The following is a 15,723-nucleotide window of genomic DNA, read 5'->3' on the forward strand; positions in this document are numbered from 1 at the left end:
AAAAAAAAAAAAAAAAAAAGATACGCAGCTTGAAATAAACCAGTTCACACAAAAATACCTCTAACAACCCGTCCACTTTTACAGGCTAGAAAAACGTTGCGGGGGAAGAAGCTGAAATTGGGCGAGAGGAAGCTTAAAGTGCTCTGTTTGCGATGCACTTTTAACTGGGCTCATCCAGCAAACTACCACTATTGTAAAGAGGAAATTGCCTGTAAAAACTTCCCCTCTGCTGCCTCATCCCTTAAACCAGCGAAAATCGGGAAGGCTCGTTCTGGGAGCGGCACGTAAATAAACATAAACAACGCTAGGTGTAAACGAGCCTAAAAGAAGGTGGGTGAGTCGTCTGTGCAGCTGGCCCAGACTGTTAATGTCTGCACTTTTGCTATTAGACAGGACCCCCTGGCTGCCTCGTACAATTATGTTATTCTTTTGGGGCTCTGAGTGTGGGTGTCTGCATTGTGAGACTGTGTCTGGAGGTGATAAAACAGCAGAAAGCACATAAATAATGACTTAATGATCCCCTCCACCCTTAGCAATAATGATGACGGCGGAGTTTTCCAACCCAGGACGCTGGTGGGGGCGGGTGGAGCAATCCACATGTGGCCTCCAGGTGTGCTTAACTTCATCACTGTTACTTCTTAGCCTCCCACATCAACAAGGCTGCGTCCACTTTAACTTTGGACATCTTTACTATCTCACCTTTGGTACAAATGCGGCTATAAATTGTTTTTTTTCCCCCCTTGTCTAAGCATTCATTACCTTCCAAGTCAAAATATGTGTCTCCTGAAACAGTTTACTGTTTTCAAGAGAATGATACAGCTGGATAATCTGCATTAATCATCCCATCAAGCTACATTCTTCTCCATAAGGAGTGTGTGTGCATGCATCTGTGTGTGGATGTCTCTGAAAGACAACAGAAAAAAAAAAAAACAGCACAGGTAATTTTGAGTGACAGACACTGCGGAACCAGACACCGAATCAGATGTGCGGCTAAATTATAGTGTAGCCACTGAGGCAGAAATAAAAGCATGATTATCTGTAATTGTTTCTTTAGGTACGTTCTGTTACCGCTGCTCTACAACAATAGCAGTAAATCATGTGACAGTACACTGCAATTAACACCGTTTACCTTTTTTTTTCCCCCGGCAATCATCCTCTGTGGCTAAATATGGATGCATTTGTGGTAGAACCATTTTCGCATTTTGTGCTGAAGGTATCATTAATTATTTTGCCAACAACTAATTGGCTTTTGCAGCTTCTGAAAAGCTCAGGAATTCAGCGAGAACTTTGCATGTCATCGATGCACATTGTCAAAGAGGAAAAAGATGACTAAGTAGCACTAAAAAGTGAGAATCAAAGATGAAATAAAGTGACTGTAATCTGCCAATTATTATAATTGCTTCAGATAAGACTGACGATTGCTGCCTAACTGAGAAATTCCACTGAGAGCACGCACATGTGCGCAAGAAAAAGTTCCTTTTTTCAAAAACCAGGCCAAGAAGACACATATATTTGGAATGAGAATGTGTTAATTATGATATATGGGGCCTGAGGGGGATAGAGAGGGAGTCAGTGTGGGTGGGGAGCTCCACTGATGACAATGACAGGTTACAGTAGGACTCACTGTGTGCAGGGAGACCTGCCACCGTGGGTGTTTGGAACGAAAAAGGCTCCAGGAGGCAGAAGCTGCTGTTGTTTTACGCCTATTAACACAAAATACTGCCCATAAAACTGAAAGCGATGGCTGTTAGTGTCCTTGAGTAAGTTACTGCATCCCAACCTGCACTCTGACCTTCCCATATCAGAGGAGAGGAAGTGAAAAAGATTATCTCCCTCTGGGGATGAATATGGCATTGTAATAACATTATGGTTTTCAGCACAGAGTGAGGAGGAGGGTTGGAGTTACAATCGAGGTTGAGAAACAGGAGGAAAAAAAAAAAAAAAGAGTTATATTTTATCGAGAAAAAAAAAACAACCTAGAAAGCTTTGTAGATCTCTAGCTGCAAATTTCCGATTTTTGTAACTCCAGCAGAGGCATTAAAAAGCAGGAAAAAAAGACGCAACAATCTTTACTCGCACAATTACCTCCTGAGTATCAGTTGCTTGATGGTCTCTAGCAACAGTTTCCACTTCACATTGTGTAATACAACTCCTTTTTCTGTGCTTTTCTAAAGTCAATAAAAAGACGTCGACCCTGCAGGAAAGCGTCCCCTTTTGCCCTTAACTGTTGCAGTGAAGGGAGTACTTTTCTACCCAGAAAGCCTTTGGGGAACAGCGTGGAGCACAAAATAGATCAGGGCGCTACAGGGCCCTTGCTTCATAAGGGCAGAGGTCTATTTTTAATGACAACAAGAGCACTGCAACAAAGTGTTGTGGTATAGGCAAGTCCAGAGGAAATTTATCCTCTGCGTAGGAGTTCCCTCCCTCACTGCGCCTGTCTGAAGAGTTCTGCAGCAGCTTAAGTCAAAAACAACTGCAAAGGTTTCCTGCAACAAAATCCATTTTATCCTCCATTTAAAATGATTTGCTCAGGCTGATCTCGGCTTATCCTCATTAGGGAAGATCAGGCAATTGTCTTTTCTTGTCTTAGTCCTCCTGCTGTCATGCGTGTTTTCATGTAGCCGTGCACCTTCATATCTGTTTGAAAGAGCAGCAGGAAAGCTGGGGTCACCGATAGGGTCAGGTCCGCTCAAGCTGAGGTCAACAAACCGGAGCAAACCCATCTTTGAGAAAGTGAAACTCGATCCTTTCCTTTCAGTGCTTCTGCAGCCTGCCGACCTCCAGAGGCCTGACACTTGCACCTGAGCTTCATGTGAAATAAACAGAAGAACTATTAATATTCTTCATGCTTATACATAAGGATTTTTTTTTCTTCGTGCCATGACCAGATCTTGTTTGCTTATTCTTGAGGACATATTTGTTGATTTCGCTTTTTCTGCCTATCTGACAGCCTCTGCTTCTCTTCCTTTGTCGGATCTCGGCCTACATCGCACGACGCTGCAGGGTTTAAAGCTCATCTCCGCCGTACAACACAAAAAGCACACACCTTAAAACGTGTGTACACTGAGATGTGTGTTTTTAAGCGCTTTGGTGTTTCTTTAGTGTTTGAGTTTTCTCTTTTCTATGCAAGAGCAAGGAGTGTGTGGATGGGGGGGAGAAACACATCTCATCCCAGAGAATCTTTAAACAATCCACTTCAGTCCCAACAGGGCAGCACGGCGGAGGAAGCACAGGCAGAGAGTCAGCACAACTCTTGAACGTAACTCACTTCTCTGGGGAGCTCAGCAGCACAATAGAGTCAGAGCAGGGGAATAGAAACATTCTCTTGTTTCATGAACAGCATAATCAGACCACTGTATTAGCCAACCAACACTGTCTATGGAAAAAAAGGACACTCCTGGCAATACCTCTAGAATTACTCCATTGTCTTTTGCAGCAACTGATATCCTTATCGCTGAAGCCCAGTACCTGGCTAGACTTAATGTTCCATAACAAAATATCCCTTGAAACCAAACTCCCACTTGTGTACAACAGCACTCAACTCCAAATGACCACTTCTCCTCGTGCACGCGGCTTTAAAAAAAAAATAAAAAAAAAAAATCAAGCTGCGAATCAACAAAGTAAGGTGCTCGCAGCTGGCAGACAGCCATTCAGTTTCCTAACTGAGGGTTCATTCTTGCTGATGGTTTATTCAAGGAAGAATGAAATGTTGTTCACGAGGAATAATAAGTGGTTTGTTATTCACTGCTGGTGGTTCAGATCAGACCACACATCCTCTATGTGGTTTCACCTTCAGAACTGAGGCAGCATTGTGTCAGCAACCCGGGTAGACTACACATTCGCGTTGGTGCTCAACGCAGACCTGTAAAGGGCATGACTCACGAGAGCTTCATGTCTGGAGAGCGTGCGGCATTTGCAGGCTAGGTTTCTGAGAAAACAATGGACACATGTGAAGGAGCACTTTACCATTGTGGGTTTTTTTTCCCGCTTTAAACACATAAGTCATAGGTCTTTTCATAATTTATTATAGATGCACTAGCACTACTATGAAATCGCATTTATTTTCCTTGATAGATACCTGGTATTTCATGACAACTAAAGCTTCTTTGCCACCTTCGCCAGCTCTCATTGATGTTCAGTTTTTTCATGTTTTAAGGAGAATAGTAGCTATGAATGAAAACACTGAAATGAATGAAATAACTGAAAACATCTGAAGAGGTGGCTTTTCTTTCTCTTTTTTTCCTCCCTCCAGTCTTCCTCTGAGGCTGCATATGACTGCATGAATCGACAGCAGTAAGGTAGCAATATACAGCGCTGGATCACGTATTCAGACTTTTTATTTAGGTAAAAATACAAATACAACAACGTAAAAATACTGTATTACATGTAAAAGTTGTGCACTGCAAATTCTACATAACTAATAGTACAGTATCATCAGCAAACTGTAGTTACAGTATAAAAAAATAGAAGTAGTTATGATGCAGAAAAATTAGGTACATATCAAGCTAATAGTTATTTAGAATATTATTAGATAGTGCATCAGCGTGTTAACAGTATTTTACTGTTGCAGTTGGTTGAGAGGCACAGCAACTAGTTTATCTGCTTTTTTTTTTTTTTTTATAAAGTTCTGGTTCAAGCTTGGAGCTGGGCCCCACCAAAGGGTCACAAGATAAACCTGAAGGGTCGCGAGAATATTTATGGTGTAGCAAAGAAGCTCTGTGATATGAATTTGCTTTCAGTTTGTGTGATTTCTATGGGCGACAGAGAAAAAAAAATCTTGCCATTGTGTAGTGCGAGTAGTTTTGAGCAAGGTCGTAGGCGAGCTGGTGTGTTCAGCTGCAGCAAGTGGTGGAAGGAGGTGGAGAAGGAGGCAGAAATTCAAACAAATTCTCGAGAAAGCAAATTTGCAGAGTTACATCTAAGCCATTTAGGGCAGAAAATGTTTGTTTTGTGGATAAGAATTTCTGAACGTGTAACTTTGATACACAAAGTTGGGTTTTTTGTGGTTCAATTAACAACCGGAGAGGGACTTTAACTACTTTCCACAAGTGTATGTAGCCTGAGAGGTCAAACTCGGGGCAAAAAAAGTCTCTGCTCTTAACTGTGGGCAATACAGTCCACCAATCCACATTTCTGAACTCTGGTGGTGACAACATTTGAATTTGTACAGGTTGACAGCGAGAGGACACAGTGATTTTTATGCGTAAACACAAGAAAACTGCTGTAAAAGTGAAGAGGATTTGGGAAAGCGAAGAAGACGTGTTCCCTTCGTACACTGAGAAAAGCACGCCTTCTCTTCACTTCATCTTGTTTTTCTCTCTTCTGTCAGCCCTCCTCTCCTTCCGTCTCCTGTCTTTCCGTCTTCTTTCCTCCACTTGCTGCCTCTGCTGCCTTATTTCTCTCTCATGTCTTGTCCCATCCTGTCCTGCCTGTCTGTCTCCTGTCGGTCCCTCTCTAAGGACTTCCAGCTCTGACAGCTGAATCCAGCAGACAGATGCATCCCGGGATCGAGTAGACTGCCGCCTCTCGAGAGAAGCTCCTCCTTGTACATTTAACAATTTCCCTCAAACCTGCTCGCCCTGCCTGTCTGCTCATCAGTCCTTGTATCACCCCTTCTTATCTCCATCTCTTCCGCTCTCTTCTTCCCTTTATTTTCCCATTCAAGTAGAAGGTGCCTCCCCTCTTTGTCTGGGAAACTTAGGTTCTTATCTTTTCACCTCTATCAGCGTTGTCCAATCTCCCGTTCTCTCTTTATATCTCTCCTCTAATCTCCCTCTGTATCTCCCTTCTGTTCTCATTTTTTTTTTCCCTGCGTGGCCGAACTACAAGTAGTGGGCCCGCTTTATCTGTTTTAGATGTTATCGCAAACTTTCATATAAGGTCGGATAAAAGGAATATAGCACGCTCTGTAATTTTCGCTTTCTCATTCATCTGCAGAAGGAAAGCATCATCGTGCAACTCGAATGTGTTTTTTTTTCGAGGATATTGCTGTGATTAGCCCTTCGTAATGATTTCAAAGTAGAGATAAATGTTTTCATTTGCTGAAGATTAAAGGATTTTCAGTATTTATATCCTCTCACTGATCAAATTAGAGCTTCTCTAGCTGCGATAGATGAAGCTCCGATAGTTCTAAACACATCACATCAAAAGGGCTTCTTATCGTATAATGATATGCTCCATAAAGATAAGACGCAATGATGTGCGTCCCAGGAGGGAGCGAAAAACTCAAACCCAAGAAAGACTTTAGCAACACTACCTCCTCCGGCTGATATGAAAAACATATGGCAAACAAAACACACACACAAACATGCGCACACACAAAGCACACAACCGCGCACCTGCTTTAGTAATGGGTGGCTGCTAAATTAGCTGTGACTATACATAGCAAAGAGTGTCAACGTCTCACAGGAGGCAGTCCAGTTTTGGTCTCACCTCCGAGGTACAAGCTGCAGCCTGAAAGAAGAAGCTCCTACAAAAGGAGAAATATACGAGCTGAGCGCTGCTATCAAATGATCCTCTCATTCATGCTTCAAAGTCATTCATCTTCCAGAGAAATACAGCTGGGTGACGGCCCAGAGAAGGAGAGAGAGAGAGAGAGAGAGAGAGAGAAAAAAAAGTGTGTGTTTCCCCTCTGTGTGCGTTTCTGCATGTGTGTTTGGTGACAACTCATGACTCATTTCACCCTTCAAATGGCCCTGTGGCACTCAATCAGTCAATAAACAAAGACCAGCAAAGCCTCTTCGCTCTTTCTTCCTCAGTCTTTCATTTTAAAAATCCTCTTTTCACCTCTTTTCCCCTGACTCATTACACCTCGTCACACACTCCCCCCCACCCTCCGACTCCTGGATTCGTCCCCTCCCCTCAACTCTCACCAGCACCCCGCCGATACGAGCGCAAAGGAAAAGTACAACGAACTCCAAACTTAAATAAGTTTACAATAATCGCTTCTCCTGTTGTCACAGAAGTTTGGATCCATCTCTGTTTAACCTTTCAAACATCCTCTTGGCTTGATCCCCTCGTGAAAAAGAGGCTTTGGGGATTATTTAATCGTGACCCAAATAGAGTCTCCCTCTTCTCCCCGCACTGGCATCATGGTTAAAAGACAGATTCCTCTGCTTATTTGAGTGGGGTTTGAGGTTGTAGTGGAGAGAGGGACAGAGCTAATGTAGTGTAACAGTGCTTGGCGAGCGAAGGCTGGTTTAGCGCCGCTAATTCCCTCTGACGTATGGACATGCAACTGAATGTTTTACTCAAGCCACAGACATTCATTCTTGGATCCGAGCAGCCGAAATAATAGCACATCCAGGATCACATATCGCTCGCCTGCGCTTCCCTGCCTCGCTCGGAACTCAAATTATTTCCTACACCTGCCCTCGTTGCTGTTTCTGCTGTTTAGCATGCAGTGTGAAATTACCACAGCTTCCTCTGCTTGTTTTACAAGGATGTGTCCCATCAGAGAACTGGTTTGTGTGTGTGTGAGTGTTTGTCTTTCTACACAAGCACATCCACTTTTTATCACTTCCTTTCCAGCTCTCTCCACCTATCAGTCTTAATTTTTTAACGGCGTACGTGTGTGTTTTCCCTTTAGCTCACTTTACTCCAGCTGTGAGGCATTATATTGTAATATTTCTTGCAGGAAATAGAGTCGCAGTGTGTGTTTTGAGATATTGGCACCCAGCCTGTTTATAAAGCATCAAGTCTCTCACAAATTACCTTGACAGAAGACAAAGATGTAACGCAGCTCTGTTTGCATGGCACTGATGTAGCTGTCATGTAGACTTTTGTTAGGATAAACAACAGATGCTATGGGGTTGCATTGTGCATCCCACTTGATAGCCTCTCCACGATCTCTATGGCAACCGCTGTGACACTTTGGCCTTTAAAGAACAGAAGTGGTGTGGATGATAAACTTTCATTTTGCCAACATTTTCATTTCCTCCGTGACGGACAAGCTCTCAAAATCCCCCGCCGGAAACCTTGGAGTAGCCATAGCAACATCGCACCATTTCACTAAATGACTGACAATGGCAGAGCTCAAAAGAAAGAAAATGTTTACTTACGCCCTGGCAACTTTCTCTGTTGTGTAGGAATAGGTCAGAAATGTATCCGCATACGCTGCCACCAGCACAAAACCCCAAAGGAGCGCTAAAAACGAACACAAATATTTGGAATCTTTCTAACATGTGGGATCATTCTACACTACAGTCTTGAAATCAGAAGTGGCAGGAGGAACAAGGGAGGGATGAGATAATGGCAAAGTGGTTGTGATGTATAAATAGCCTGTGGTAGTGAGAGGACAAAGCACAGCAGGGAGGAACAGCAAACCACTTCAACTATTGTTTGAGTCTCTGAGTTTACTTGCATAAAAGCAATAAATCATCCACTGAGGGGAATTTGTGAAATCAGGGCTTCCGTGCAATTCTCAGCCAGTAAACCCAGGTCCTTTGTGAGGGCTGTGTGCACAGAGACAAACTATCCCAAAGCTCCATCTTGCCCGAGTCAGATAAATAAGTAACCGAAGGGCCTTAAAGAGCGCCGAGGGGCCAGAGGGTAATGGCTGTTTAGTTTACACGTGCATGATAATGCCTTTCACTTTCACTCCCAACAGGGCTCGACCCCCGAGGGGACGTCCAATCACAAAGGTCGACAACAATGGGCTTGTCATTCAAGCGGTTTCCATGGCGACCACACAGCCCGCTGAGGCCACCGGGGGTCGTTTTCATCACCGAATTCTCCTTGGCTGGGACTAATTGCTGTGTTTGTGCTGGTGTTCTGTGTCAGCGCTCGGGCAAATTCCCAACACAACACAAATATCAATCACGCTAATCATAGGCTGCTCTTCCCTTCGCATTGGTTTCCATACTCTGGGCTCATCTGTATCTGCTGCTCCTCTCTGTTGTGACCCTGTGACTCAGGAGTTTAAGTGTTAATGTTGTTTGAACAACTAATGATTACATATTAATACATCTGCTAATTATTTTATTAATAATTATACTATTTATTTACTTAGTATATATATTTATTGGTCTGTTAAGTGCCGGAAATTTGATATATTTGGTTGTTCCAAAAGCCAAAGCCATGAAATTTGCTGGTATAAGTCAGCATCTGAGACACTAGAATCCTTCTGTTGACTGACTAATCATTACAGCTCAAATGCTGTTTTTGTTCACCAGCAATTCATCTGCCATATAAACTGGCAACTTTTGCCAAAAGGCATCACGTCACATGATTTCTTGGTTCTGCATTTTGTCCGACTTCGCTGTCGCTCTCTTGTTTTGGATTTGTTTTTCCCTCTCTTATCCCGGGGCATTTTAGCATCCGAAGCCTAATAAACGTCTGGACACTGCGAGTCTAAAGTAATTCCACCATCTGGGCGAGCGTCACTTTGGTAAGCGCAGTGTGACAGGGCGAACGAGCCACAGCGTCCTCATGGGTCTGAGGCCTTGAGATCAGAAGGAGCTGACTGTGTTTATCAGAAATGCGCCTTTCAAGTCCCAAAAGCTACCAAAACAACCCGAGACCCTCTGAATACTAGTGGAATGGAAAAAAGTATGCTCTGCACCCAGGACACAACGCCTGAGTAAAAGCCTGCATGCTTTCTTGAAAAGGTGTTTGCCTCAGGCCTGAAAAATTCACAGTTAATGACTGACTTAGTTAACAAATATGTCCACTTAATCATACACCAATCAGGGCTATCATCGAAGGAGATTAGTATTCATCTAAACCTGGTGCAAGGTCAGAGCCTTGGGGAAACTGAGAAGCTGTGAATTCATGTAGCACCTGGACCACATATATTATCGCCTCACAACAACCACCACAGTTCTGACCTGTAGCACAGACAGACTTTCCTATATGTGACTTGTCTTTTTTTTTTTCTTATTTTCTTTAATCCAGTCACTGACAAGTAAAACAGATGCTGTGTCAGTGTGGCTTTTGTGGATGACTGCTGCTTGCTTTAATTGGAATTTGCAGTGCAAGGAAAGTTCAAAAAAACTTCTTATAGTCGTAGTAAAATCTTTTTTTTTTTTTGATCGTTTTAGAAAACCATTTCTGAGTAGCTTCAAGGACAGCTTTGAGTTTGAAGCGCGTGACTGGAAGGTTTGAATAAATCTATAGTACGGAGCATTAAGCTGTACGCATTCAGTTTTTTTTTAATAAAAGACACATTTTCTGCTCATGTCCTTTGTGCTTTCAAAACAATATCATAATTTTGCCAGTGAGTGAAATGGAAATTTACTCTGTCAACGAATAATGGAGGGTTCAGACAGCAGGAAAGTTGCAAGTTGCATACAAAAGCAATGATTTTATTGGATCTGAAATAAATAACACTGTGAATATTTCTTCCCATAATTAGCCAGAAAGCATCTGAGTGTGAATTTTTCGCAGCTTGCATATCATCTGTCAAGCTATTGATATTTCCAGGGCTTGTGCACTGCTATTTGCTACTCTAAAGTCTTTCTGTTTTTTGTCCTTAAATAAAAAAAAAGAAAAAAGATGATGACATAAGTCATATTTTCCAAGCTTCCCCTAGATTGCACTTGTGCACTTGCTGCAGAGAATGCAGGAAGCTGAGCTGAGAAATCAAACCAGACTCTAATCAACTGTAATCAGGTATTAGAAAGAGGGAAGAAAAGGCCAAACATTGCTGTGAATTTGTTTGGATATAAAGATTTAATGAAAGCTGTAAGGTAGCTGGTGATGGCTGCACTCTGCCAGCACCACCAAGCGGCCAGACACCGCACAGCATAATGCAAAACTTCGAAAACTGATTATTTGCCTTATTGTGGATTTGCGATGGTGCGCGCGTCCTGCTCGGTGCTGGCATATTTCCATTCCGCAGCATATTTAAACCTGTGTTCACCGGTGATGTGAGTGCAACACAGGGAATCTCAGAATAAGTTGAAGCACTCCCGTTTATGATTATAAGAAAGCTTCGCATTTGTGAGAGGAATGGCTACAGAAGTGTGGCACATATCTAAATAATAACAAAAAAAATCTGGTGCGTAATTCATAATAAATATGTTTCTTCTTACCAAGTGAGGTGCCCAACTCCCGTTCATCTAGCAGGGAACGAAGCTGCGTGTCTTGTCCCGGTGAGAAGAGTGGTGGTGAGGAGGCACAGAAAATGAAGATGAGCTCAAGATGAAATATCCCCGGTTCGGCTGTGACTCCTGCCAGAAATCGACCTCGGTACAAAAAAGAAAAAAAAAAAAGAAGAAAAAAAAGAAAAACTCCTTCTCTCTCTGCAGAGATTCCTCTGCGCTCTCTCTCTCTCTCGTCCCTCCGGATCCCCGTGTGCTATTTCTGCCCCTACAGAGAAGCGCTCTGTGCCGGTGGCTCCTCGGCGCACGGTTTGTAATCGGACACCGCACTGACACGCTGCGCCACAGACAATAAAGCCCTCCGCTCTTTGGGGTTGTGCGATAAAGCGCTCGGGAAAAAAAGAGAGAAAAAAGTCAAACTTTCCTGTAACTAAAGCGGCCGGTGCGTGTGCATGAAGGAGCCCAAAACAACGGAGTGCGGAGGTTGGCTGATGTGTCCAACGCTGCTCTCCGTTACAGCTGCGCAGCACACGAGCAGGGTTTTGATGGCTGAGGATTGCGCCCCCACTTTGCGCGTCCACTCCAGCAGCGAGGAGAGACGTGGCAGCGGCGCACAGCTGTCCTGCAGGTGGAGGAGAGGAATAGAAGGCTGAAGCCACAAGTTGGATTTTTGGACAGTTTGAGCTATTCTGGCATTGGTGGTGCACTATTGATCCCAACAGTGAAAGTCTTTCCCTGGCTTCTCCTTTCCAGGGAGGTCAGAGGCCACTCACCCCTTAAGCATGGGTTACATGCATGTCATTCTTAAGCTACTTTTGGACATCAATACTTGAGAAAGAGACACAAAACTTTTTTTTTTCCCCTAACAAATGTCAGCTTCCTGGGTCATTTTTTGGTATAAATCCCACAAATAGTGGTGAGGATTCAATTTCAAGGACACTCCAGCAGAAAGGATGCTCACTGGGAGTACAGTTTGAACCCTGCCGCGCAGATTTGTAACCACAGGGACCCAGCTGTCCAATATTGTTAATGGAATGTTTTGTAACTGCTTTACGTGGCCAAAAGCCATTCTTCCATTCATCCAACAGCAACCGCGTCTTTTTTTAGAAAGTAAATATACACCATGTCTTGATATAAAGTGTGTGTGTGCGTGAGAGAAGAAGGAAACAAGAAAGCGAGTGCGCTGTGTTTCTGCGTCTTTGTGTATTTTAATAGTGACATCCTCGGTTCAATTACCTATTTATCCCCCGGTGAATGAACACAGCCTCTATCAAGCTCCAAAAGCCTGAAGTGTCGTACACAGCTTTAGGGCTATGACAGAAAATGTGTCTGTCTTTTTGACAGGCATGTTGTGGAGTCAACAACAGCCTGTTAATACGCCTCTTCGTTAAACAGGAACGTGCCTCTGTGAATGCCTCTTCTCCTGTGTACCCACATCTAAATTCAAATCAGGTAATTTTCATAAAAATGTCGCTACCCACGAAGGGGGGAAGTAAAGCTGAGATTTACATTTCAAGTGGCCTCTGTGCAACACTGGGAAATGCGTGGGTAACCTTTTCCTTTCTCTTGCTGTGCAGGGAGGTGCAATGGGAGCTTTCTTAAAATTTCCGAACAGATTGGATGATGACATGGCATGCCAAAGGCAGAGATACTGCTTGACATAATGTAATGTAGAAACTAAAAGGAAGAATAAATGAAGTTCCATTGCGATAAACCGACTGTAAAGCGGTAGTTGGAAAATCAGCTATCCAATGTAGTCTCATCCGCTAAAAGTGTTGTGACCTCCAGAACTTTTTTTCCTCCTCGCTTCAGGAATTTCAGACTCTCTTTGCCTCTGCATGGTTTTCCTCTCTCACACAATAGATGTTTTACTCCCTCATGGCCAAAAGCGAAACCCGCAGTGCTCCAACTAAACTTCAGAGTGAGACTTCAGCTGTCTAAGCTGCACGGAGAGAGCAAATTTCATCAGAAAAAAACCATGCAGTGTCTTTGAATGGACCATCAGACTCAGTGATGGATGGGTGTGAGTACATTAGTTCATGATGGGAGGCCTGAAACAGAATGAGTCAAAGCTGCACTGGCAATCGGTTCTCCACTGGTGTGTGTGTGTGTGTGTGTGTGTGTGTGTGTATGCGGATGGGTGTGTGGCTACCTTTGTTGCTCAGCATTCCTGTTTTGATGTCAGGCAAACGCACTTAAGTTGCCAGGCAACCACAAAAAAAAAATTCTGTTTCAGAAGAAGCCTCCTATATTTCACCTGGTCATTTAAGATCTCAGTCGGGTGAAATTGTGTGTGTGTATTGTTTCATCTTGCAGCTTTTTGAAGACATGGGGTTTTATTCTACTAAGTGCCAAGTAATACTTTCAGAGCGATATCAGGATGAAAGAAAATGAATGCCGGCTTTTATGTGTCTGCAAAAAATACCAGAGGGGAAAGAAATACAAATTTGGGAATGTTCCTTGGCATGTCGAATCATTTGTTGTTATGTTTCCTTCATATGACCACATGTATTTGTAATGGATTGTGTACAGTTGTGTGTGTCGGTATACAGCGATGGAAGGAGTCACTAACAGCAGGCCAAGTCCTTGCTTTGGTGCCAAACCTCAGTTGACCGTAGCCGAGCCCCCAAAATCCCTCTGTCAAACAGGCCATCTGTCATGCAGTTTCTCTGCCGTTTCAAGCCCCAGGTCAGCTCACACCTTGCAAACACAGCCAGCCAACCAGTCAGCCGCTGGGACATGCAAAACACACACACACTTACTGACACATGAATGCAACATTTTCACACACTGGCACAATCAACCCGCTTACGCACAGGCTCGGTCGTACGAGAGTGATTGTTCGTTCGGCTGAGTCAGGTTGGAACTCGGAGAGGTGAGAGTACAGGTGAGCGGGAGAGAAAACAAAGGTGTTTTGGTCATTTCCCAGGAGAGCAGGAGCTGGGGAATAAAAAAAAGAAGAGGGGTACATGGCTATGAAAAGATAGCAAGGGTGAGAGAGCGAGAGTAAAGCTGGCCAGCTGTGAAAGACTGCAGTCATTCCTCACTCTGAGCTCCATACCTGCAGACTCAATGAGCCATCCCACGCTGCAGCAGGGCCAAAGCCATGCGATTTCTCAGGCTTACTCAGCCTTACTGTGCCCCTGCAGCAGCAGTATCCAGGGCCTTGTAGTGCCAGGACTCCACAAAGTCTACTTCCCCTGCCACGCTCCACGGGAGGAAGGATTGGTCAATGACGCCGTAACTGTCAGAGTGTCAGAGGAAGTATGTATGCGACAGGGAAGAGAGCGATTCTGTAGGTGCCGGACTCAGCAAAAATTATGAACAGGTTTAAGTTTCTGTAGGGGGCTAATTTATCAGCTAAAGATCGCGATGACGCTCTTTGATACTTTGACTCCTTCACCTTATTAGTCACGCTAACGTCATACCTCTATAGGGATGACAGTATTGATCTGTAGGTGAGCCCACCGCTCTGTTCAGACAGAAATATCCCATTACAACTTTAGGACAGATTGCTATGGTGCTTGGCACAGATATAAATGGTGCCCACAGGACGGATCCTAGTTTCTTTGATCACCTGACCCTCCTAAAGCGCCACCAGCAGGTCAGAGTTTTGATTTATCCTGAAATATCTCAGCATGTACTAGATACATTAACATATATCTCACAGACTCATAGTTCCCAGATGATAAACCCAGTGACTTTGATGACCCCCTGAGAACTATCAGCTCATGAAGTTTGCCAACATTTACATTCTCTTCAGAAGAAATTCCACTGAAAGGGGCAATTCATGCTTTCTGCATTGATGCGATGTGGACAGCAGACGAGGTCGTGGTTCCGTTCATACATTTTAAAGCATGCGTTCGTAGATGCATTCCACGTATGCGCATTAAACAATGGACTGCATCACTGTGTTTCCATGCTTACATGAAAGTAAAATGATGGTTAAAAAAAAGCATGAAATGGAGCTTCTACGCTTGCAGTTCTTGGCAGAACAAGAAAAAGTCAAGAAAAGAAAACATAAATGGCATCCACTTAACACGACCGTGACAAAGGACGGGGAATACAGTACACGGGTGCAAGAAATGAGAAGCATCAACACGGACAAACATCCTCAGTACTTATAAGCGCAAGGCTCAAAGTTCAGTTAACTAGTGTGTTGCATTACTCATTGAATCAAACACAGAAAAACCCACAAAGCTCCTGTGGATGTTTCTGAAAAGCAGGCTGTGACTTTACGCTTTTTAGCTACAGGATCTGCACAGCCTGCAGCCGGAGTTTGTTGCATCCTTTTCCAGAACACAGTGGGTGGACAACTGCATAGGATTTCTGGTGAATTTGGAACTTTCCACTGTGTTTGGGTGCCACTGATGGATGACAAGTACAAATAAAAGCAACCCCGAAGTCCGGCAGCGACTGTTTCAGTTACAAACGTATTCCGTCGTTCTCATTGCTGCATGTGATGCACATTATTGCTTCACAATTGTGGGCGTGGAAGAATACCTCAAGACACCTTTGGAGATCCCTTTACTATTCATATTGTGGCAGCATCATGTCAAAGGTTTTGTTTGCTCAGTACTTGGTTTAAAGCAATAAAAAAAAAAAAAAGTAATGACAGTTTTAGCTGTACTTTCTTTTGCCAATTATCTAGTATTAGCATGCTAAAAAGCTAAACTTAGAT

At 43.6% G+C, this 15,723-nt stretch overlaps 1 protein-coding gene across 1 annotated transcript in view; it reads right to left on the minus strand.

The window, feature by feature from the left end:
• The window catches only part of sema5a (sema domain, seven thrombospondin repeats (type 1 and type 1-like), transmembrane domain (TM) and short cytoplasmic domain, (semaphorin) 5A), a 131,660-nt gene extending 120,427 nt beyond the window's left edge, over positions 1 to 11,233 (minus strand). Inside the window, exon 1 of the mRNA XM_008278500.1 lies at positions 11,034 to 11,233. The gene's annotated coding sequence lies outside the window, so the exon portion shown is untranslated. The remainder of the gene's footprint in view (positions 1 to 11,033) is intronic.
• Between the last annotated feature and the right edge of the window lie 4,490 nt (positions 11,234 to 15,723).

The sequence above is a fragment of the Stegastes partitus genome, unplaced genomic scaffold (genome assembly GCF_000690725.1).
Source record: "Stegastes partitus isolate 25-593 unplaced genomic scaffold, Stegastes_partitus-1.0.2 Scaffold125, whole genome shotgun sequence".
NCBI lineage: Eukaryota > Metazoa > Chordata > Actinopteri > Pomacentridae > Stegastes > Stegastes partitus.